We start from the raw sequence: 16,104 nt of genomic DNA, 5'->3' as shown, positions 1-16,104 counted from the left end.
CGGGTCAATGTTAATAAAGCAGAGCTTCCAGAAAGAAGACAATATGAACATCGGGAGAATAAAGAAATAAAAAAGAATATTAAAATTCACTTTTTCTTGTTCGTTATTGAATAGACTGGATTGGTACTGTTTTTCAATAGCAATCAATGGAAGTATGTCCTCCTCTGGAGTTAATAATCTTAGGTTGATGATTTGAAGTAATATAATCTGTGCTTAGCCTTGAATTCTGATGAAATGAGAACAAGAATAAGAACTTTAATATTCAAGCAAAATTTTATCGTTTTGATTATTAAGTAAAAATACAGTAGTATATATTTACAGAGACAGTCGGACCTTAACATTTACAGAGCTTAAGTAATGGAAACGTCAGCATTAGAGAAATTACAAATGATGGCTGCCCCTTTAATGAAACTGCCACGGCCGTATTTCCTTAAGCTAGAGAAAAAAATAGTATTTCAGCCTTGAGGGAAAAATACAAAAGTATTAGAAAAGCATTCACAGTTATATATTGCAAATAGAAAAGACAAAATACCATTATCACACAAGCACTATAAAATTCACGTTTATCATATCAATCTAGAATTACTCTCACCTAATATGTAACTGGGTATGCTGTGCTGTATTTGGTCTTGAATAATTAAATGCTATTATCTTTTCAGTAAAGATGCATTCACATTTATATATAAGTGTGAATGCACTTTAACTTGAAGGGCATAGTTGGTTATGTACAAGAGAGTAAGTCGAGATTTACATTGATATTTACAAGAATTTTCAAGCCCTTGTAATACATTTTTGAATTTTCTATCAAAGCCTGTATTTGGTGTTATATAATTGTGAATATCAGGTCCTTCCTACAAACGGTTAGGTCTGAATGTTATAATACTCAGTGAATGAATGGACAAGATTAAAGGTTATCGACAAGAGTAAAAAATGTAATACTATAAAAAAAATCATATTTAGTTCAATGAAAAAAAAAAACCTAATACTGTACAAATGAATTTTGAACACCTAGTTTATATGGCAACTACCTTTATACAATTTTAAAACTATTATTAGTATCTTGATTATACATGTCCTTGTAATATTTTTGTGTAAATTAAGTAACACTTGAATAACACAGGTATCAAGGTACTTTACCTGCTGCTTTAAAATGAATTCTTTATAAAATCAATACAAGCTGTTTCAAGTATTATTTTTATATTGATGACAGCAACACATACAACTAAAAGCCCTACTGCTTATTGTAGGGCATGAATTACTTACCATAAACTTGAGATTATGTAATGTACTTTATTTGTACCAAAAATACAAACAATGGTTTAAAGTACATAATGTGATATGGGTTGCAGAGTTTGCGAACCAAGACATCTGTGTCTTCTGAAGAAGTTCAAAATTAATTTGACAGATGGATGCCATGGAATTTCCCTTGCAGATACTTGAACTCTTATTAACGGTCTGGAGAAAACACAATACTGTAATAATTGTTACTGATTTCAATGTAAAAGGTTAATATTTTCCTTCAAGTTAAGTTCTTTTTCAGCAACTTTTAACTTTCCTAAAATGTGAATAAATTTAGTTCAGTAATTTAGCAAGTCCTAGTCAAATTACTTCATTTATTGAGCACAATATAGAATATCAATCACATAGCAATGGATCCAAAAAAGGGATTTTGACGAAGGAAAAATCTATTTCTGGGGAGAGACCTGTGACGCCCGGCGAAAAGTCCTTCTTTGTACTTTTTCTGATATAAATCTTCCAAATATACCAGAGAAAATTAAAAGCATGGAATGCAGAGGTTACAACCCTCGCGCGAGCACCTTGTTGGTGTCGTATATCTAACAAGGGCGTTTGTAAAACACTATTCACAGGCTGTCTTCCATTTAGATAATCCCTTCATCAAAGGGGGAGGGCCGTGACAGGCCCTAGAGAATACAGTTGGGTTACCCTACCGACACCCACCACTCGCGCTCACTAGGTCATCCTTCTGCAAGAACATATGGCTTGGCAAGGAAAAGGGTGGGTCCGTACAAAAATAATCGGGAAGGGTTTCGCCGGGCGTCACAGGTCTCTCCCCAGAAATAGATTTTTCCTTCGTCAAAATCCCTTTTCTGGGTCGACCTGTGACGGCCGGCGAAAAAGTACCAGAGAATGCCTTCCAAGCCCAATAAATTAATAACATAATGAGGAGAATACAATCACCATGTACGACAATACTATGATATAATAAAGTAATCGTCCAATTACCAACCAGCCAAATGACATAGGGAACATAAGGTTAAATAATAATGACGACAAGGAACCAACTGAGTGTCGAATCGCAAAAGGCATCAAACCTTACATGTCTAAGTATATCTAAACATTAAAGGAACGGTAACTACAATAACAGTTAAACCATAGGAATTAAACATGGCAAATATCATAGGGCTAACGAACTACCAAGGAGAGCGGCGACGTGGTGTGAGTGGCGGGTAGGAGGGAGGAGAGAAGAGATGGAAGAAAGGAAGAAGAGGAGATTAATGGGGAGAGATAAGGCTCCCCTCTGCCATCGTTGGGTATTTAAGGGCCTGTAAGATCTTTAGATATTAGCGTTTGACAACCATAGGGGATTTCCAACCCGTATATTTTTTTTTTTTTTAAATCATCAAAGTCCCTGTTCTGGAAGTCATTGTTGGAGGCATCTACTGTCCGTATATCATGAGCCTGGGGAAATGATTCCGGATTAGTATGTTTAATGAAGTAGAGGATTTGTTGCCTGATACCGTGAATGGAAATAGTACCTCCTTGTTCCCTGATAACCAAGGAGCCAGACGAGCGGGTGGCAGTTCTAGCTAAAAAGGGGCTTGAGAGTGTGACTGTACACGGAGAAAAATCCTGGGGATGAAGAATAATCTTCCGAGAGGAGCACCTATTTTGCGGATCCTCATTTTTTAGCTAGGGAAGCTTTGTCTGGAAAGGAGTACTTCGGCTGAAGGGAGGAAATCTATGTTTTCCGGGTTTCGTGAGAGCTGCTAGTTCTGATGTTCCATCACCTGAGGCCATAGCCGTTAGAAATAAAGTCTTCCTAAGAAGAGTGATATAAGAGCAGGATTCATTGTCCGTGTCCATCGCAAGTTTGAGAACACCGTTCAGAGACCAAGAGTCCTTTTGTGGCCGAACCGAAAGTCGAAGCCTAGCACATGTTTTTGGGGTTGATGAGAAATAGGAATCAGCTAGGTTAATGTTCAACCCAACAAGGTAGATCTTCTTCAAAGCTGACTTGATGGTGGTTAAAGTGCTAACTGTTAGGCCTTTGTCAAATAGGAACCTCAAGAAAGAGATGGCTAAATGCGGGGACATACGAGTATGGTCTGCACTCTTAGGGGACCTACTAGTTGTTAACGGCCGAATCATATTGGCGAATTGTCGAGTCCCTTTTTGTCCCATTCGATGAAGAGATCGTTTCCGGTTCAATGTTCGCATCTCTACGAGCTGCCAACTTCCTGTAGTCCACAAAGTTAGAGTTTTGGCTATCCTTGAGTAATCTGACACAGTGAGTTTGGATACTCGGGTCAGTTTGAGGAACGGGATCCGGATGGGACTGAGTTTCAACTCGAGGAGGAGAGGAAACCAACTGTTCTTGGCCAGTGAGGTGGTACTAAAGCCACTGCGCCCGGGAAGGAGCGTAGTTTGTGTAAAAGTTTTTAGAAGATTCCCTGGGGGAGATAGGGAAATCTTCTTCTAATGGTTCCAATCCCGGGGTAATGCGTCCATGGCATAAGCCCGAGGGTCCAGGGTTGGGGTCACATAACAAGGAAGTTAGTGATTCATCTGAGTTGCGAATAGATCTACCTGGAGGCCTGGAACGAGCCTGAGTATCCACCGGAATGAAATTATGTCTAGAGACCATTCTGACTCCAGTGGATCCGTCCTGGATAGTGAGTCCGCTCTCACATTCTGGCCTCCCGCTAGGTGAGGTGCTGACAGGAACCAGTTCTCTTCTGTTGCCCAGGCGAAGATAGTGACCAGGATCTGATTCAGGTTGGGTGACTTGGATCCTCCCCTGTTGACGTAGTGTACTGCGTCTGTGCTGTCTGACACTACTCTGATGTGGGTCGACCTCGGAGGAGAGTCTCTCTTCAGGGTCAAGAACACTGCCATGGCTTTGAGAACAATGATATGGGACTGTTTCATGGAGAGTGACCAAGAACCTGAAACATCTGATGTTCGGAGTAATCCCCCCCATCCACTTAGAGACGCGGCTGTATGGAATGTCACTTGTGGAGGTGGGAATTGTAGAGGAACCGATTTGGAGAGGTCCTTCGGTTCGGACCATGGGCGTAGTCTCATTTTCAAGACAGAGGGGATCTTCGAGACCATGTCTCTTATAAGTACTGTAGCTCTCTTTCTCCAAACTCGATTGATGTCTTTGAGTTTGGCTTTTATTAGATCTGTTACTGAAGTGAATTGGAAAAGTCCGAGGATACTTTCTAAGGCTCTTCGGACACCTGTTTGTGTTTGAGAAATTTTTTTTTTTTTTTTTTTTTTTTGATCTTGGAAACTATTCCTCTTACCTTTTGGAAGGGAGAGACAACGTGTGCTTCGAAAGGTCCCACTGAATGGCTAACCATTCTAAGCGGACTGATGGTTGCAGGCGAGATTTTTTGGAGATTGACCCGAAATCACAGGTTGTCAAGAAATTGGAATAATTCCTTCGTAGCTCTGTTGCCTTCTATGACCGGCCGGGCCCAAATGAGCCAACCGGCCAGATAAGCAATGATCTGTATCTCTTGGTTCCTGAGTTGTTCTAACACTCTCTCTCCTAGTTTTGTGAATATCCTGGGATCAATGTTGAGGCCAAAGGGCATGTCTTGAACACAAAGGCTTTCCTGCTTAGGCGGAAACCCAGATAAGAAGAGAAGTTTCGAGCTAAAGGCGCAAGATAATAGTCGTCGGTAAGATCGACAGAGGTGGTGACGGTCCTACGGGGAAGTAAGGTCCGTACCTGAGAGATAGTCAACATCCGGAACTTGTCGCAGAGAATGTAAGAGTTTAGCTTGACAAGTCCAGGTCCACTCTCAATGCCGCCAAGCCTTTCTTCGGAATTGTGAACAGGTGGCTTTGGAACTTCAGTGATCGATCCCGTTTGATTGCTTCTTCTTGAGTAACCCTGTGGTGTACTCTTCCAGGATGGGAGTGGATTTCTGGGAGAAGGTCACTGGTGGAGGAGGAGGACCTTGTGGCCATTTTCACCTCAAACCTTTAGAGATTATGCTATGAGCCCACAGACCGAAGGTCCAATGGTCTCGAAAGTGGTAAAGTCTACCCCCTACCGGGACCACCGCGTTGTGAGGGGGTGAATCTAGGTACTTTCCTTCTCCGAGCCCCCTTTTTTCTAGGTCCGTCTCGATGGCGAGACTGTCTTCTACTCCTGTAGCTACCTCTCTGGTGTCCACGAGAGGAGCCTGAGGGTTCGGATCTAGGGCTGTATGCAGGTAAAACATCCCAACGGGGTTGGGCTGTGTACCTGGGGAATCAGTGAGGTAGACCACCTGATGAGGGGGATTTGGATGCATAGACGTCGAATCGGAGGGAGGCTGTGATGACGAGTGGGTAACCGACTATCGATTCCTGTCTGATAGAGGCCTCAGACAGAACGTATTTCCCACAACTAACCCGATCAGACCATCAAACGTGTAGGTCGAATTGGAAGGGCAGATCTTGGAATTATCGTACCCCCCAGACTGACAACATCCTGGTCCAGACAGATCGGGCCTGCCCTTTAGGAAATAATACTGTTACCTTCGGTACCTTGTCTAACCTAACCAAGGCAATCTCTTTCAATCGAATGAATCCGTTGAACGGGAATTCTAGTACCTGGGAGTAAATTCTAGGTCCCCCAGAGGGAGGACGTCTATGCCATCCAGATTTATGGTACCATCTATATATGGAACATGTAAGGCAAATCTCTATGCGTTGTTTTTATCGAAGGAGGTTACTTCGATATGCCTGGGGCTGTAGGGGGAAACTTCTGAGTTCCTGAACGGATCTGACTCACTACCATACTTTTGAGCTCCGTCATAGCCCCTTGGTTTTCCCTAGAATGTGTTGCTTTTAGCAGTCACGGTTTATGCAGGGTAACATGAACATCAGGATCCATTAAGGGTCCTAGGTCGGTGACGTAGGTAATTGCAAAGCTGAAGGCTCAAAATTCATCCCCACCTACCTGCCCGTCCATGGGGTCGTCGTCCAACCTTAGAGAGGACACTCTGAGGAGATAGGGACCTCTAGATGGAGCATTTCTTCCCAACCTTGATAACCAAGGGCGGAGAGCCTCTCTTGCAGGCCAGAGAGATTCATCATCATCCTGACGGGAACCATGTAGGCGAACCTTCTGTAAAAGAAAGGGGACATAAGTCTGGATGTTCCTTGAACTTTGGTTAGTGATCCTATTCACAGGCTGGGATCAGCTGTATAACTCATAAAAATCAATTTTAAAGAAAAATCATTTAATGTACTATCTTTTGGGGTATAGTTCGACACTTGTATTCATGAAATGTGACACTGTTGGCGCATCCGCCACAGGTTGGCCACCCCTGACTCAGACGTTCAGAACCGGGTCTAACATTATTTACTGGCTATTAGTATTCTATTGATTCATCTGTTCACTGACCAGAGTTTCAAGGAACAGTAGATAGCCTCTCATGGCATGGTTAGTCTCGACCCGGCCCTTCATTAGAAGGGGCCAACGTTTGGTTCCCAGTACTGAGTGGAAACTTATTTCTATTTGAACACTATGTTGTATGGATATTTATTCATATTTAGGCATAGTTAGAATTGAATATGCATAAATATAGGCATAATCAATTTATTTCTATTTGAACACGATGTTGTATGAATATTTATTCATATTTAGGTATAGTTAGAATTGAATATGCACAAATATAGGCACAATCAAATTATTTCTATTTGAACACTATGTTGTATGGATATTTATTCATATTTAGGCATAGTTAGAATTGAAAATGCATAAATATAGGCATAATCAATTTATTTCTATTTGAACACGATGTTGTATGGATATTTATCCATATTTATACATAGTTAGAATTAAATATATGCATAAATATAGGCATAGTTATGTTCATATATTTTTATTTGGACTTTCAAGAATAACTAATGAATATTACCAACGCAAATTCAAAGTGGCATTAAAGTAAGTACAGTTTACTTTGTATTCATGTTAAATCCTTTCCTTTACAGCAAAACAAGAGATTGGCCACCCGTGGTCTGAGTGAGTTCTGTCTGTACCGGAGCTCCGGTAACAATCCCCGGTACAAAGGTCCGTCATAGTGACAACGTGAACACCAGAGGAAAACTAATATTAACCTCAATGCTGATCGCCTGTACGATATCCGGTTAAGCCGGAGATTCGATGAAAAGGATCGTAATAACGATATTGTGATTATTTATGAAAAAGGGGTTCATACCCTGATTCTGATCGTCTGATTGATCTCTGTTTGTAACGGAGAACTAGTGACAAAGGTCCGTCATCGTGAAAACGTGATCCTCAGCGGTACGATAACATTCTCTAATACTGAATGTTTGTGTTATCTCCAGTGAAGCCGGAGATTCGATGAAAAAGGGACCGTAATAATGAAACTGTGAAGTCTTCATCGGTATCACATTGTTAACTCCGGTTCTGGCCGTCTGCTTGATCTCTGTTTGTACCGGAGATCCGGTAGCAAAGGCCTGTCACCGTGATATCGTGACCGTTCCCGGTACGATAACATTAACCTCAAGGAATGATTGTGTTATCTCCCGTGAAGCCGGCCGTAACGGTGTAATTATGATCAAACATGACAAAGGTTCGTGTGTAAAAGGCTTCAGCCGGAGTCCGAGTGCCGGATTTCACCGTTGCACTCCAAAAATCTGCTCCTGAACGTTAACTAGTTCTCACCCAATGAGTATCCATATAGCGGAGCATAACTCAAGGCGGAGCTAAGCATAACTCCGGAGCTAAGGGTGTCGGTATAAAACGACCCCAATTAATGACTCATACACTAACGTACCTATTAATAGTGTTAGCTATATTAACAGTAACCACATCAATAAAAACGTTTATAATATTAAACGTACTATCATCAACTCTGATACTAAGAGGAGGCTTGAATAACTCGTGATCGTATAAAAACGGAGAACGGGAAATTCACCTCTCTTACTCGAGCTAACAAAGAAAACGAGAGAAGGGATAACTCATATCTGTAGAACAGGGAACGAGCAGTCTCTGTTTTCGCTCTCAAGGTTACATAATAAAAAACTAACATCACACAATAAAACAAGAACATTAATAAAATTGATTGCTTTTCTTAGTAATAACCAAGAACGAAGAATAACGTAACAAAAAAACAAGGATATAGTCTAAATCGAAGCCTCTGAGGCGAGAACAAACTAACAGACTAAATCGCTAAACTTTAATTCGCTATTCTTTAAATCGCTATTCTTCGTAGGTCCAAATTGGACTTGCAAGCAAATAAATACCATAGTAAAAATTAATGATAACACTAAAAGGCCATAAAACGTAAGTGATATAACCTAGATGACAGAGTACCAGATGGGCAAAATTAACTAGAATATTTACCGAAGCGAACATAACCCAAAATGGCTGCCGATACCTCGGCAAGACAATCGCTTCCAAAACTAAAAACCACCATATTGGAAACAGAACAAATGCCCGGTACTGTCAAAAGCTGCCAAAACAAACTATGGTACTTAACATTGGTAAGGGTGAAGTATCAACGTCAGTCATGTTGAATTAACGACAATCACTTCGAAAAACACTGGGCAAAACACTTATCAACTTTGCTGGCAAGTCCAAAACAGAAGGATGGCCTAGTGAGCGCGAGTGGTGGGTGTCGATAGGGTAACCCAACTGTATTCTCTAGGGCCTGTCACGGCCCTCCCCCTTTGATGAAGGGATTATCTAAATGGAAGACAGCCTGTGAATAGTGTTTTACAAACGCCCTTGTTAGATATACGACACCAACAAGGTGCTCGCGCGAGGGTTGTAACCTCTGCATTCCATGCTTTTAATTTTCTCTGGTATATTTGGAAGATTTATATCAGAAAAAGTACAAAGAAGGACTTTTCGCCGGCCGTCACAGGTCGACCCAGAAATACATTTTGAAACATTTCTACCTAGTAGATACAATCATTATTTCTATGAATCTCTCCTGATGTTCATATTGGTTCCTCTCCAGATACCTGGTTTAAATTGTCTTACAGAAAAATTTAAACAATTAAAATGTTCCTATTTTCTTTTCCTTCAACAAATAAATGCCCTTAACAAAGGAACAGAGTCCTCTAGCAGCAAGTGGTAAGGAGACCAGATTGCCACATCAGGTTGTGTTGTTTTCAGTTATCTGTTGACCGGATGTTATATCACTCTCAGATTGTTTATATACAGAGTTTTAAGATGTTTTTCCCGGGTTTACTTAGCAAATTGCCTGGAATATGCACAGTAATTATTTCTAGGAGATCACAGTCTGCATTCACTTCGTGTGATGTGTCCCAGGCAATTCTGTGATTAAAATAATTGTTGTTGTAAAGAATGCATTTCACTCTCATTATCACTCAGGAAAACTATGCTTCAACAGTTGCCGATCAAATTGACAGTTCTACCACAAAAAGGAAACGTTGTTAGTTCAAGGAAGTCGGGAAAGACTAAGCTAGTTGATACATGGATGATGACAATACTGATATGCCTCCTCATTTTAACAACAGCCATCTTTCTATTGTGAAGAGCATCACACGCTCTTGACATCACTTGCTCCCTTTGTTAAACTTCAGAAGTCCAGTTAATCCTCCCATAGTCTTGGTATTATTATTATTATTATCAATTGCTAAGCTACAACCTTAATTGGAAAAGCAAGATGTTATAAGCCCAGGGGCTCCAACAGGGAAAATAGCCCAGTAAAGAAAGGAAAAATTAAACATTTTAAGAACAGTAACATTAAAATGAATATCTCTATAAACTATGAAAAGTTTAACAAAACAAGAGGAAGAGAAATAAGATAGAATAGTGTGCCCAAGTGTACCCTCAAGCAAGAGAACTCTAACCCAAGACAGTGGAAGACCATGGTACAGAAGCTATAGCACCACCCAAGAATAAAGAACAATTGTTTGATTTTGGAGTGTCCTTCTCCTAGAAAAGCTGCTTGTCATAGCTAAAGTCTCTTCTTCTCTTACCATGAGGAAAGTGGCCAATGAACTATTACAGTGCAGTAACCCCTAACCTTAGGTGAAAAAGAATTGTTTGGTAATCTCAAGTGCTGTCATAGGAGAATATGTAAAGATTAGGCCGGACTATTCAGTGTGTGTGTGTGTGTAGGCAAAGGGAAAATGAACCATAACCACAGAGAAGGATCCAATGCAGTACTGTCTGGCCAGTCAAAGGACTCCATAACTCTAGCGGTAGTATCTCAACCCACTGCTAAATCTAACCCAACAGCACTGCCATATCATTCTAAAATTAATAGCATTTCATTTAGTAAGGGTTCTGAATGTATGCTGCACTCCATAGATTCGAAAGCCTCACACAGAGGCCCAACATCTTTACACACTTTAGTTCCTACTGCAGCTATAAACCCTTTCAATACCACGATTCTATTCTCTCTATAAAACTACCATTCGTTAAAGTAAGTGCTTATGTGGATGGTGAAGCATATCATATTCCCTTAAAATCTGAAGAAGTAAACAAAGTTTCCACTAATTTGGATCATTTCATCATGTTTCAGACGACAGTGATAGCAGGTCAGTTGCAAGCTCAGCCACTAGCTCCTCTCAGATAACATTAATATAGGTGCTAGTACATTCAAATCTAATATGAATACAATACTGTATAAGCATTGCAGGAGTTACCCCCTTTTCAAAGGGTAAACAACCGAGAAATCAGCTGTTATTCACTCTAAATTCCCTAGCAAGTCAGGAAAATGAGGAAGAGGAAACTTAAAGACAGATAAAAGTATCGCCTTTCTAATCTTTTCGTAACCTTATGGACGAGATATACCCTAATATATTATTCAAAGTACGTTCATACGTATCTTATCCTACCAAATTGGCAAAAGTGACTCCTGTTGTTGAAAGGCAACACACCTCAACTCTCCATGGATATATTCAAAGAATTGTCTCAAATTCCAAAAAAGACTAGAGATTTAGGTTCACATTAAGTGCTTAAAATCTCTCTAACACAGCAATGCACTAATTTGTATAAGACTAACCAATTACCTGACCTCATCTTGGAGGGCAATTTAGTAAAGTCTTGATCCAATCATTGTGCCGTATAAATTAAAAAAAAATAACTAATTTTTAAAATAATTTGTATTTTTCCTAGCTATACAAACCTTATTCATTTAAATGAGTTTACATAGTTGAAGTTTTGCTATGACCACAATTAAGGAAATAGTGGAATTCTGGTAACATTGTATGGTTGCCAGCATCGCACATACGCTGGGTAGGATTGTATAGCTAAGAAAAATACAATTTTTTAAAATTTGTAGTTTGCTCCTATGCAAATACAAACCCTTATCATTTAAACGGGAGTCTTCCTAAGGTGGGATGAAGTTTCAATGAAATATAGGGTATCTGTCTAACCCTTGACCCAAAGGATAAAATTGGACAATCTTGACCTCATGAACAAAAGGTGGGGGGGGGGGGCACTGGAGATGCTTCCCCTGAGGGATTATAAGCTCTCATGATAAATTCTTTCAACCAGAAAGAAATAGTTTCTGGATACAGTGATACCTCTTGATACAAAAGTTTCTGTATATGAAAAATTCATGGTCACCCTCCTGGTCTCGAAGAGGACATTCTTGATCAATTCAGGTTCATCAAGGTTCTTTATCTCCCACCCAACACCACACCACTCCTCCAGCCCATGGACCAACAAGTTATTTCTAACTTAAAGAAACTGTACATGAAGCATTTATTCAAGAAATGCTTCGATGTCACAGACAACACCAATCTCACCCTTTGGGAAGTTTGGAAGAAACATTTCAACATCGTACATTGCTTGAAAATTATTGACGATGCATGGCAGGGTGTCACAAGACAAGCTCTTGATTCAGCGTGGAAGAAATTGTTGCCAGCTTCTGTCGCTGAGAGGGACTTTGAAGGGTTCGATACGACAGACCCTGATGACCCCAAACCTGTTGTGATGGATGAAATCGTGTCTCTTGGAAAGTCCATGGGGCTCGAGGTAGACGTGATCGACCTTGTCGAGGAGCATCAGGAAGAGCTTACAACACAGGAATTGATCGAGCTCCAGGAGATGCAACATTCGGAGGTGTTGCAAGAGCTCAGTAGCGAGGAGGTGGAAGACGAGGGCCGCCTTTCTATGGCAGGAATCAAAGACATGTATGCGAAGTGGCAGGAGTTTTCTAATTTTATGGAAAAGAGGCACCCGCACAAGTTGGCGAGTGGTTGTGCATTAGCATATTGTGACGACACTTACATGCGTCATTTTCGCAAAATTTTGAAGGGGAGACAAAAGCAAACATCCCTAAATAAGTTCCTTTTAAAAAGGCTGTCAAAAAGTGCAGGTGAAAGCGAGGCAAAAACAGCTAAGTTGGAAGAAAAGTAAAAAAATTGAAAATGAAAACAAAATGTAGAATTAAGTTTGGTGTAACGTAAGATTAACATTTTATTTTTAAGTGTGTGTACAGTAAGCTAATTTCATTTAAGTTGAATATAAAGTTGAATTTCATTTAAGTTAAATTTAAAGTTGAATTTCATTTAAGTTGGATTTAAAGTTAAGGTTATGTTACGTAGTGTTACAAAAGTGTTGCGTACCAAACGTGTTACCGTCAAGTCTCTCTCCTCCTGCTCCGCACACACCGCCGTTAGCCACTACCGTCTGTCTCGTTGGTAAGAAATCCACAATAATGTTACATTTCACTGAGCATCTTAATCAGTTCATAGCTATTTGTTATTTTGTTAACGTAGGATGTTGATTACAACGATTAAAAATCAAAAATTTTAAGTTATTTTTATTTTTCCTAACATACTTACCGAGAACTACTTTCTTAGGAGGTCACTGGTGATCTCCTCTCTGCCGACCAGAGTTTTGAGTAAGTTACCCCCCCACTCCGCGCTCTAAGTAGCCTTACCCCCGGCATCAAGGAATGTGCCCCGAGGGTAGGATTAAGGTAGGTCGCTAGCTTGCTGGGTCAGCATCTTCATTAAGTTCTATTGAATTAGCATAATGCTAGCAAGGGAAGAGAGGCACTCGGGGAAGGAAGGGAGGGCCATTACCCGAAAGTAGTTCTCGGTAAGTATGTTAGGAAAAATAAAAATTACTTAAAATTTTTGATTTGTTCCAACACGAATACTTACCTCGAACTACTTTCTTAGGAGACTTACAGTTTAGGAGGAGGGAGTGCTATTCTGACCCACTGACCCGGCCGTGGAGGCCAAAAGGCCTCTGGATAACGGGACCTACTAGAGAGCGGAAGCGAGGGTAACTACACAAAAATTCACGTTAGTGTCTAAGTACTCACCCTTTGAAAAACTTCTTTTGACGTTCCTTCTCGAAGCGTAGCCGTGAAGAATGTGTTATTTTCTGGGAACAGACGGTACTCCCCGAAGAGGCAAGTAAGCAACTGGGTAGGAGGTAGGAAACCGCACTTGTGCCTACCGATCGCTAGTCTTGAATGCGCCTGGGGTTTTACCCTTACACCGCTTGGAGGGCGGAGATGACTGTTCCAATGGAGAACCCGTCCAAGGATTTTCTTGAGTAGTCCTTGAGGTAGTGGGCAGTAAAGGTTGACTGGTTCGACCAAGTACCTGCTCGCAGAATTTGCCCTACTGCCATGTTTTTCTCAAAGGCTAAGGAGGTGCTCAGGCCCCTGATGTCATGAGGTCTGGGAGTGCCTGGCACTGCCATGCCAGCCTCCTTGTAGGTTCTGGCGATAACCTGTCTCAACCAGAAGGAGATGGTGTTTTGGAAACTTGTTTCTTATTAATACCTGTGGAAACGAAGAGGCTCTTGATGCCTGGTCGGAGATGCGCTGTCTTTTCCAGGTATTTTCTAATTGTTCGCACTGGGCACAATTTTAAGTCTTCTGCATTACCTGTCTTAGGGATGGCAGGAATTGAGAAACCTTCAAACCTCGGGTCCCAGACTGCTGGGTTCTGAGTCTTGGCCACAAAAGAAGGCACGAACTTGAAGGATACTTCTTTCCACCCCTTTGAGTGAGAGACGTTGTATGACAGACCATGGATCTCTCCCACTCTCTTAGCGGACGCCAAGGCCAGCAAGAAGACGGCCTTGAGGGTGAGATCTTTGTCTACGATATCCTTCAAGGGTTCAAAGGGGGGACGACACAGCATCTTCAGGACCTTGGCTAAGTCCCACTGGGGTACCCTCCTCGCCTGAGGGGGGCAATACTACTTGAAGCTTTTGACAAGCATCGCTGTGTGTCTCGAGGCCCCCAGGTCGATGCCCTTCAGGAGGAAGACTTGGCCTAAGGCAGCCCGAACCCCTTTTATGGCTGGAATTGACATTCCTACTTTGTCCCTAAGAAACACCAGAAAATCTGCTATGTCTGGGACAGAGGCCTTAAGAGGTCTAATGTGCCTCTCAGAGCACCACTTCGTGAAGGAGGCCCATTTTGCTTGGTATATCGCGGCTGACGACTTTCTCAGGTATAGAGACATTCTCTTAGCCGTGGAGGGAGAATAACCTTCCTTCTTCAGGAGCCGCTGGATAGTCTCCAGGCGTGAAGACGAAGGGAGAGTGGATTGTCGTGGAGCTTGAGAAAGTGAGGCTGGTGCAGAAGGTCTGACCTGGCGGGTAGAGGCCACGGCGGGTGACTCGTTAGGTCTTTTAGGTCTGCGAACCACTCCCTCTCCGGCCACCAGGGCGCTACCAAAGTCATCTTTAGGTTTCGGGCGGCCCTTACTCTGTTGAGCACCTGTCTTATCAACGTGAAGGGGGGAAAAGCGTACACATCCAGATTGTCCCACTTGTGCTGAAAGGCGTCTTCCAAGGCTGCTTTCGGGTCTGGTACGGGGGAGCAATAGACTGGGAGTTGGGCGTTGAGTTTCGTTGCAAAGAGGTCCATCACCGGGGAACCCCAACGCTGAATGATGAGCCTGGCTACTTCTGGGAGGAGGGACCACTCTGTCCCTACTATCTGGCCCATTCTGCTGAGGCCGTCGGCCAGAACGTTTTTCTTCCCGGGAATGAACCTTGCTAACACCACCACGTGATTTTCCTCTGCCCAATTCAGAATCTCTATGGTGAGATCGCACAACTCCCTCGATTTCAAGCCTCCCTGCTTCTTTATGTATGCTACTACCGTGGCGTTGTCGCACATCAACGCCACGGTGTTTCCCTTTAGCAGACTTGCGAAGTGTAAGCACGCCTTCTGGACTGCTTTCAACTCCAGGACATTGATGTGGAGTTGCTTTTCCCCTTCCAACCAGGTACCTCGTGCCGTCCTGTCGAGGAGGTGGGCTCCCCATCCTTGGTTGGAGGCGTCTGTGAACAGAAGTAATTCTGGAGGGCTGGTCCCGAAGGGCATCCCCTTGAGGGAGTTCGACTGGCAGTGCCCCCATTCCAGGGAGGGTCTTGTGTCTGGAAGGACTGGAATTAGCACTTGTTGTGAGTCCGTCTGGCACCAGAGGTTCTTGAGATTCCATTGAATGGATCTGAGCTTTATCCTCCCTTGGGGAACTAGTTTCTCCAATGAGACCAGGTGGCCTATCAGCCTCTGCCAGCCTTTCGCTCTCCTGGGTTGTACTGATAGGAACGGCTGGATGATGTGCCTGAGGTTCCTTATCCTGTCCTCTGAAGGGAAAACTTTTCCTTGAATGGTGTCCAATGTCATCCCCAAGTAGTTCATTCTGGTGGACGGGGATAGATTTGACTTCTTTGGGTTGATGACAATCCCCAGATCTCTGCAAAACTGAAGGAGACTTCTCCCTTGTTCCTCCAAGAGGGCCTTTGAGGCGGAAAGGAGCAACCAGTCGTCCAGGTATCTGATAAGGCGGATGCCACGTTCGTGAGCCCACACTGAGACAGTCGTGAAGACTCTCGTGAACACCTGGGGCGCTGTTGACAGACCG

The 16,104-nt window shown here is 42.3% G+C and overlaps 1 protein-coding gene across 3 annotated transcripts in view; it reads right to left on the bottom strand.

Annotated features, from left to right (window-relative positions):
- Positions 1-254: 254 nt before the first annotated feature.
- LOC137654744 (uncharacterized) overlaps positions 255-16,104 on the bottom strand; it is an 89,952-nt gene continuing 74,102 nt past the window's right edge. For 2 of the 3 annotated variants that reach the window (XM_068388663.1, XM_068388662.1), the window contains exon 8: positions 255-1,455. The gene's annotated coding sequence lies outside the window, so the exon portion shown is untranslated. The remainder of the gene's footprint in view (positions 1,456-16,104) is intronic. The other variant, XR_011046707.1, reaches the window with a different exon arrangement.

Source organism: Palaemon carinicauda, chromosome 15 (genome assembly GCF_036898095.1).
Source record: "Palaemon carinicauda isolate YSFRI2023 chromosome 15, ASM3689809v2, whole genome shotgun sequence".
In the NCBI taxonomy this organism is placed as follows: domain Eukaryota; kingdom Metazoa; phylum Arthropoda; class Malacostraca; order Decapoda; family Palaemonidae; genus Palaemon; species Palaemon carinicauda.
This window is presented reverse-complemented; position numbering and strand designations above follow the sequence as displayed.